The 9,237-nt window shown below is 44.0% G+C and overlaps 1 long non-coding RNA gene across 1 annotated transcript; it reads left to right on the forward strand.

The window, feature by feature from the left end:
• The first annotated feature begins 5,320 nt into the window (after positions 1-5,320).
• Positions 5,321-8,318, forward strand: LOC124989557 (uncharacterized). The gene is made up of 3 exons (XR_007109582.1): positions 5,321-5,465; positions 6,409-6,918; positions 7,532-8,318. It is a non-coding gene; the product is annotated as an uncharacterized LOC124989557 (long non-coding RNA).
• The last annotated feature ends 919 nt before the right edge of the window (positions 8,319-9,237 follow it).

Here is a 9,237-nt window from a genome sequence, read left to right on the forward strand (position 1 = left end):
TGATACCTTTTCTCATGTTATTGTGGCCTCAGCCAGAACTGGGGAAGCCTACAAGGATGTGATTCAACATTTATTCCTTTGTTTTTCTGTTTTAGGAATGCCTAAAAAATTAAAAACTGATAATGCTCCTGCTTATACATCAAAACCATTTAAAGATTTTGTTCCAGGTTTAACATATCTCATTTTACAGAAATTCCTTATAACCCACAAGGACAAGCAATGGTAGAAAGGAGCCATCAAAGATTAAAAATACTAATAAATAAGTTAAAAGAGGGAGAGCTTAAATACTCTTCCCCACATCATATTTTACAACATGCTTTATTTGTTTTAAATCATCTAAATACTGACAAGGAGGGAAATACTGCAATGATGAGACATTGGGAAAGTAAAAGGTCAAAGCAAAGTTTAGTAAAATGAAAAGATTTATTATCTGGTAAATGGAGAGGACCTAATGTCTTGCTAATCTCCGGTCGAGGCTATGCTTGTGTATTTCCACAGGATGCAGAAACACCTTTGTGGATTCCAGACAGATTAATACGTCACTACAATGAGCCCTATTCAAAGTAGGAAGAACAAAAAGTATTGGATCCCTTACCAACCCAATCAGATGGACGAAAACGGACTAGTATTTAAGATGAAAAAGTTGCGTCTTGCACAATCATCCGCAACTCGCAACTCAGACCTGCCGTCTTGGGGACAAGTGAAACGCCTGACTGCCGCTGCTAAACACATGGTGAACAACTCCAGAAAACCTAAAACCCCAGAGGCTTTGTTTTTTGCATTGATTGCTCTCATTTGGACTCAGGTACTGCCTATTCATGCTTATGATAATGAAGGGAAAGCTTTCTGGACCTATTTTCCAAATCCTCCCTTACTGCATCCAACTACTTGGAGCAGATCTAATATTAAGGTATTTACTAATGAGCCTCAACTACTTGGAGGGATTGCAGATTCTTTAATACCACATAAAATAGCATTTACAATTACATTTCATGGAATTACTGAAGAGACACCAATGTGCTTTAGTACAGATAATCTACATGTGCCATTGGGATGTCTCCCTTTAAGTTATAGGACTTATATTACTGATTCTCCAGGAGAAGAAGACAATGAAAGAGATATATGGTCCCTAGAGATAACCTTACTTGGATATGCTAATTATAATGATACAAATATTTCAGTGGCTTTACCGCCTCCTTTTAAACTGTGTGACAACTTTAACAGTCGTAAAGACAGCTCTTGGAATCTACTCAATTTAGAAACAGATTTCCCAAAATGGTTTGAATGTGGTTTTCATCATACTGCACTACAGTTTAAGCCACAAGGCTCTGCTACTACTATTACAGATTATTCTGTGTCTTCTCCTGATTTTGATTATAAACTTTGGTTAAAGATAAGATGAAATAAAACAGTACATTTTAATTTTAACCCTTTTCTTACCAATGAGCCTATTCATAGATGGTTTACTCCTGGATGGGTAACACCCATCTATCAGAGTGACCTTATAAATGGTAAATTCTCTTACTTTCCTGACTTGTATAAACTATTAGCAGCTACTAATGTAGTATTACTACAAAGACCTAAGTTAAGTAAACCTAATGACTTTGCAGTACGTGCTTGTATAAATGCTCCTCATGCTATTCTTATGTCTACCATAAATAATTTCAATATTACTAAAAATAAGGAAGCTTATAACATTTATTGCCATGATTGTGTTCTTACTAATTGTATTAATTCAACCATGTCTAAAGATTTAAAGGTGTTTTTAATTGTACATCAGCCTAATTATGTTATATTGCCAGTCAATCTTACAGAATCTTGGTATGATGATCCAGGTGTTGAAATTTTAAAAACAGTTAATGAACTTTTAAGACCAAAAAGATTTGTTGCAGCTTTGATCCTAGGAATAACAGCTTTAATCAGTATAATCACTTCCTTAGCTCTCTTGACCACAGTGCTTGTACAAGAAATTCATACCGCTTCACATGTAAATGATTTATCTCATAATGTCTCTGTGGCTTTAGTGGCACAAGAACAAATTGATTAAAAAAATTAGAAACTAGAATTAATGCTCTTGAAGAAGCTATTCTTTTTATGGGTAATGAGATTCAAAATATTCAAACTAGAATGACCACTAGATGTCATGCTAATTATAAATGGATTTGTATTACTCCTTTAAAGGTTGATAATAATACTAATTGGGAACAAGTTAAAACTCACCTTAGAGGAGTTTGGAATAATACTAATATAGCACCAGATATCAATGCTTTACAACTACAAATAAGAATGTTGAGTCAGGCTCATCTCTCGGTTGTTCCAGCAGATAATTTGGCCTCCCAAATGTTTCATAATATAAAAACAATTATATTTAATAGTACATTCCTAAATACAATATTACAATATGGTTTGATTGGAGTATGTATTTTAATTTTAATTCTTTGTCTTCCAGTCATCCTCCAAGTAATCCTCAGACTAGTCAAGAGAGTAAAAATTCAAGAAGGCCTCTTCACTTTTTTTTTTTTTATTTTTTTTTTTTATTTTTTTTACGTTTACATAGGGTAATGATGTTTATTATATTTTTCCCCTCCCCCCCACCCCTCCCACCCCTCCCACCCCTCCCACCCCTCTTTTCCCTCTACACAGTCCTTCTTTCCTTCATTCTTGCCGCTCTCCTTAGCCTAACTCTAAACCTAACCCTAAACCTAATGCTAGCCCCTCCCACCCCCATTATATGTCCTCATCCGCTTATCAGCGAGATCATTTGTCCTTTAGTTTTTTGAGATTGGCTTATCTCACTTAGCATGATATTCTCCAATTTCGACCATTTGCCTACAAATGCCATAATTTTATCATTCTTCATTGCGGAGTAATATTCCATTGTATAAATATGCCACAGTTTCTTTATCCATTCATCAACTGAAGGGCATCTAGGTTGGTTCCACAATCTGGCTATGGTGAATTGAGCAGCAATGAACATTGATGTGGCTGTATCTCTGTAGTATGCTGATTTTAAGTCCTTTGGGTATAGGCCAAGGAGTGGGATAGCTGGGTCAAATGGTGTTTCCATTCCAAGCTTTCTGAGGAATCTCCACACTGCTTTCCAGAGTGGTTGCACTAATTTGCAACCCCACCAGCAATGTATGAGTGTTCCTTTTTCACCACATCCTCGCCAACACCTATTGTTGCTTGTATTCTTGATAATCGCCATTCTAATTGGGGTGAGATGAAATCTTAGGGTGGTTTTGATTTGCATTTCCCTTATTACTAGGGATGTTGAACATTTTTTCATATATCTGGTGATTACTTGTACATCTTCTTCTGAGAAGTGTCTGTTCATTTCCTTAGCCCATTTGTTGATTGGATTATTTGTATTCTTCGTGTAGAGTTTTTTGAGTTCTTTATAGATTCTGGAAATTAGCGCTCTATCTGAGGTATGGTTGGCAAAGATATTCTCCCACTCTGTAGGCTCTCTCTTCACATTTCTGATAGTTTCCTTTGCTGAGAGAAAGCTTTTTAGTTTGAATCTATCCCAGTTGTTGATTCTTGCTTTTATTTCTTGTGCTATGGGAGTCCTGTTAAGGAAATCTGATCCTGAGCCAACAAGTTGAAGATTTGGACCTACTTTTTCTTCTATAAGATGCAGGGTCTCTGGTCTGATTCCGAGGTCCTTGATCCATTTTGAGTTGAGTTTTGTGTAGGGTGAGAGATAGGGGTTTAGTAGGCCTCTTCACTTTACAAAATAAAAAAGGGGGAGCTGCGGGGGCATCCGGAATTCCATCCAGTGCTTGACAAAGATCCTCTGGAGGATGATTGCAAAGGCTCATCCTAAAAGGAATTGCCGGATGTTTTGCTCCGGAGCATGGTGTTTTCTCTGCTGTGTTTTTCTGATAATATATTACTCATTTCAGTCTGAATGGATTGCTTAAGGGGATGAAGGGAATACAACAAAAATTCTAGAAAATATTACCTACAATCTGAAAAACAATGGGTCTTTACCATTAACAAAATTAAAAATAATTTTGCAACCGTGCAATGAGTCTCTGAAAGCCTCTGGAGAAAATAGTTATAAATCTGCCTTTCTCTCCAACAGGCTGGTTAAATTTTAACAATGGTTTTGTTTATGTGTGGTAGTGAGGTAAGAGAATAAGGTTCCAAGACATTCCTTCCTTCCTACAAAGAATATGTCACCCCTATAATAAATGTTGGCACACAATAACCATTGGGACCGCTGCCCTCCTGTAACCCTTAACTCAGCAATTTAGATATTAACCAGAGGGACCTATTAGAAATGGTCACATGAGATTACTTGTCTATCACTTTAACCGCGAGAATAATAAGAATAGTCTTAGGTCACATAGAGTTTAGATATTAAGGAAATAAACATTGTATTAGCTCATCAATGTAGTTAGATATTCTTAAAACAATTGTGATTAGGTAAGGATGATCTGTAAGGTTGTTGTTTTCTGCCTATGCTTTGAAAACTTCTTTAATATTAACCACAAGACTGCCATTATAGCCTGAAGAAAACTGTATATAAACCCAGCCCTCCCCAGAATAAAGTGGGATTGATTGCACCAGAACTGGAGTCTGTGTCTTTCATTCTCCATCCATCGCCGACGCTGTCTCCCCGCGTCCCGTTTACCGGTGTGGAACCCATGGACTCCTGCTAGGGCTGGACCCCGGCACTGGGTGTCTCTGGCCAAGAGAAAGTTGGATGCGGCTGTGGCTGCCTACCTGATCATCCAGCACCGGAAAGTTCAGGGGGTCAGGTGCACGTTCCAGGGGAGCCTGTGCCTCCAGGATCATGCCTCGCCCATGCCCCAAGGATTTCTCTGATGGCCCTGTCCTCCCGGATAGAAGTGCCAGGGAGCCTGCCCTTCCCACCTGCCCCTTACCTGCTGACACTCAGCTGCCTGAGGAGGCCCAACAGCCAGGCCACAAGGGCACCAGCTGGGCCAGCCTGCCCGCCATTCCTCTCCACTCTGCCTGCAGGGATCCCCAGTCGCAGCAGAGCCTCCCAGTCAGACTCTGGGTCCCACACGTCCAGTCCCTGCACCATGCTGGTTAGGTGGCCAGGACAGGCAGCAGGGATTCCTCCCAGGACACAGCCACAGGACTGGGCCATGGCCACAGAAGTGCTGGGAAGCGGGTGAGGAGGAGGATGGCTGCCTGCGTCTGAAGCCTCTGCTGCTGCTGCACGCCACGTGTCAGCAAGGCAGTGGCTCCGAGGACAGAGAAACTTGCCACATCCTTAAACAGCCAGGCTCCAAGGCAGTGGAGAGGTGAGCCAGAGGACACCAGCGGACTGCCAACTCTCCTCTGTCCCCACCTGCAGAAGACGCCAGAGTGTTCTGCCTGAAGCCCCAGCTTGGCAGATGCTGACACAGCAGAGTGGAGGAAGAGTGGGCTTTTGAATTCCTGAGTGAAAATTCTTAGTTTGGGAAGCACCTGGTGGGGAAGCCCTGGTAAGTTTTCCTCTGACCTGTTTTTTTAACATAATGACCAAGGAAAGAGGAGGAAGTCAGGGAGCAGAGGCGAGGGAGCACTATGCTGGGAGTCTTCCCTGCAGAAAGAGGTGATCCATGAGTTTTGAGCTGAAGGACATTTGGCATGGGAACATTTACAAATAGGGACAAGAGTTGTGCTCTCAAAACACCAGGCAGAACTGGGCATGATTGCACAGGCCTTTAATCCCAAAAGCTCGGGAGGCTGAAGCAGGAGGATCACAAGTTCAAAGCCAGGCTCAGCAATTTATGGAGCCTCTAAGCATTGTAGTAATGCTGACAATCAGGGCCATAGCTTTATCTAGTCTGCATCACTGCCATGTGCTGATACTGGCTTGGAGGTCACCTACCTCCAAGGCCAAGACAGAAGCCTGGGTCACATGAGAGCCATTATTTGACAAAATTGACAAAATACCTGAAATTGATTTTCAGGTATGATGATATAAGAGGATTTTCATGGGGGCCTAAGCAGAGAAGACGCCCAAGCAGAGTGCGCCCTGTCTTGGAGGGATGGGGAAGTATGTTTATGTTTCCATGGCAGCCTGATAAAAGCTGAGGCCCTCCCTGGAGATGTGGCTGTGAACTGGTCTGAGCAAGGCAAGCTCGTGGGGCCTGAGCTGAGAGCTTGAGAAAGGGTTGGGCCGGGTCATTTCCAGCTGCCTCCCCCAGGAGAATGGAGCCTTCTGCTCCTCGGCCTTTAAATTTTGAGATAGGGTCTCCCTACTTTTTTGGAGGCTCCCTAAATGAGTCAGAATGAGCCCTCCTTGGAGAAGGGTCCACTCCTTCCCAACCTGAGACAGTGCCGGGTTCTCCTCTCCAGCTGTGGCCTTGAAGTCAGTGACAGGGGTGGAGACTTTCAAAGTGTGACCTCAAATCCACAAGGACTCACCTGCATGACCCCCAGGTGCACCTGTGGGCCCCAGGTGTTCATGTGCACCTACATGGAGCCAGACACCCAGGACAGCATGACACCCGAGACACAACTCCGGAACACACCCATTGGGTGCAGAGCCAGGGCCTCATGCACAATCCCGTGGTGAGCAATCCCAGCGGCCGTGGCCGTCTCCTTCCGAAGCTCTTCCCTCGCCCCTCCGTCCTCTGCCCACCTGCCCTCCTCTGGCTCCACTTCAAGGCCTGGGGATCAGTGAACATCTTGATTACGGCCTCCCGCAACCTTTCCTGACTCACCTCTCTCCTTCGTGGAGCCTGGCTGTTCACGGATGGGCATGTTTCTCCTCTGTCATTGGAGCCACTTCATTGCTGACACGTGGCGCGCAGCAGCAGCAGAGGTGTCAGACACAGGCAGCCATCCTCCTCCTCGCCCGCTTCCAGGCACTGCCGTGGCCATGACCTTGCACTGTGGATGTATCTTAGGAGGAATCCCTGCTGCCATTGGAGAGATCCTCGGGCACGGGTGAGGCATGAGCCTGGGAGGCACAGGCTCCCCTGGAACATGCACCTGACCCCCTGGCCTTTCTGGTGCTGGTAGGCAGCCATGGCTTCGTCCCACTTTCTCTTGGCCAGAGACACCCAGGTTTGGTAGGGATCAAAGCCCATGTGTAACAGCATGGTCATGATTGTGGGGCCTGGGTGTTTGTGAGACTCGCTACAGTGATGGGGTGTATATGGCTCACCCTGCCTCAGCCATGGGTGCTGTAAAATTTGCTTGACCATGGGCTGCTTCTTGGGGTTTGCAGTCAGTATTTTGTGGATGAGCCTTCATGCTTTGATGGGAACAGAGTGAGGCATAAGATACCTGGCGGGAACAATCCTCATCAGCACCCCCTCAGCAGTAGTTTCCATAAATGGGAGTCTCCCTGTTAACAAATAATACAGCATGACACCCAGGCTCCAGATGTCCACTGGGGGACCCTCATACTCTTCCTGCAGGACGATTTTGGGGGCAAGGTATGTCAGAGTCCTTAAGAAGTCATTGAGCTTTTGCCCAGCCGTGAACCTGGTGCTGAGGTCAAAGTCGATGAGTTTGATGTGGCCTCTGGCATCCCCATGATTCTGTCTGGCTTCAGGTCATGGCAGTAGCCCATGGCACACACCACCTGCCTGAAGTTCCCTGGGCCTTCTCCTTCCACAAGCCACGACCTGGGATGTGCTCAAGTAGCGGTTCCCCACCTGCTCGCTGCATCACCATGTACATGTTGTTGTGGGCCCTGATCACCTGAAATAGCTGCATCACATCGGGGTGCTCCAGCGTCTCCAGCATGTTCAGTTCCTAGAGGACCAGGATGTTCTGCACCACCATCTTCAGGACTTTCACCGCCACCTCTGCCCCAGTGAGGCGATGGCGGGCCAGGTGGACCTGGCCAAATGCACCATACCCGATGGCCCTCACCACCTCACGGTGGTCTGTGAAGGCTGGCTCCCTGCAGGAGCCGGGCCCCTCGGCTCTACACTAGTCTCACTGCTCTGGCTATCCATCCTAAACCAGAACACCAACGAAGGATGCTAGCTTAAAAAAAAAATAACAACCAAAACAACAAATCAAAATCAAACAACAAAACAAGGAAAAACAAAAAACCCAAATCAAAAAACAAATATCCACAGACCACAACCGCCAACCACCAACCACCAAATGCGCTAACCATCTGGGAGTCCAACAGGTCACCACCAAGAGTTTACTGTACTAGTGGACAAAATCCAGCTGCAGCTACGCTCTTGTATACCTGCTGTTTGAAACATCCTCGCAGTGCTTCTTGTGAGGTCAGAGCAAGAAATGGCCCAATCCTGCTTGGGCATAATCCCCAGGGGTCATCTCCCTTTGGGACCTCCAGAACTTTCATCATTTTCAGAATAAGAATAAAAAAGGACTCCAGATTTTTTTGTGTGTTGTTTTTTTTTTGTGAAATTTTTTTGGTTTTTGTTGTTTTTTTTTTTTTGCTAAAGTGGGCTATGGAGACTGATATTTGCATGTTTAGAAATTAAAATTTGTATAGTACTTCAGTGGACTTGTCATTTCAAGTCTAAAGATTTCTAATAACTTTGGTCTTTGGTAGACATTATCATAGCTGCTCCCAAGGTAATCAATTCTTCTCTTCAAATAATGGTGTCAAAAGTATGGTAGCACCTCATTCACTTCCTGGTACTAGAACCAAATGCTCTGGTCCCTAAGACAGTGTAGCTCACCACCCTAACTCCTTCCTCTCCTGGCTTGAGAGGAAGGAAGGCTTCTTCACAGTTTCCCCGTGTGGTCCTCATCAGATTTCTCATTAGATGCCCTGGAATGCAACAGACAGTGGGGTGATATATTCAAAGTGATAAAGGACAAAATGTGGAATCCAAGAATCCTAGAACCAGCAAAAAGGTCCTTCCTAAAGGGGGAAGAAATGGAGGCATTCCCAATGACTGGGTTCCTTCTTACTGCTGTAACAAAATACCTTAGACTGTTTGTTTTATTAGCAGGACTTAACTTATCCCAGCTCTGGAGACTGGTGAGTTCAAGATCAAAGCACTTTCTTGCTGTATCCTCACATGATGGAAGGGATGAAGATTGAATTCAATCCTTCAGGCACTGTTTTTTTATTGTTTACAGATAGAACACACTGGTGATTGAAGCCAGGGTGTCACACATATCAGTCCTGTGCTCTATCACTGAGTTACATTTTCTGCCCACTCATTCCTTCTTTTTCTTTCTTTTTTCTTTTCTTTTTTCTTTCTTTCTTTCTTTTCTTCTCTTTCTTTCTTTCTTTCTCTCTTTCTTTCTTCTCGCTCTCTTTCT

The sequence above is a fragment of the Sciurus carolinensis genome, chromosome 7 (assembly GCF_902686445.1).
Source record: "Sciurus carolinensis chromosome 7, mSciCar1.2, whole genome shotgun sequence".
Taxonomy (NCBI): Eukaryota; Metazoa; Chordata; class Mammalia; order Rodentia; family Sciuridae; genus Sciurus; species Sciurus carolinensis.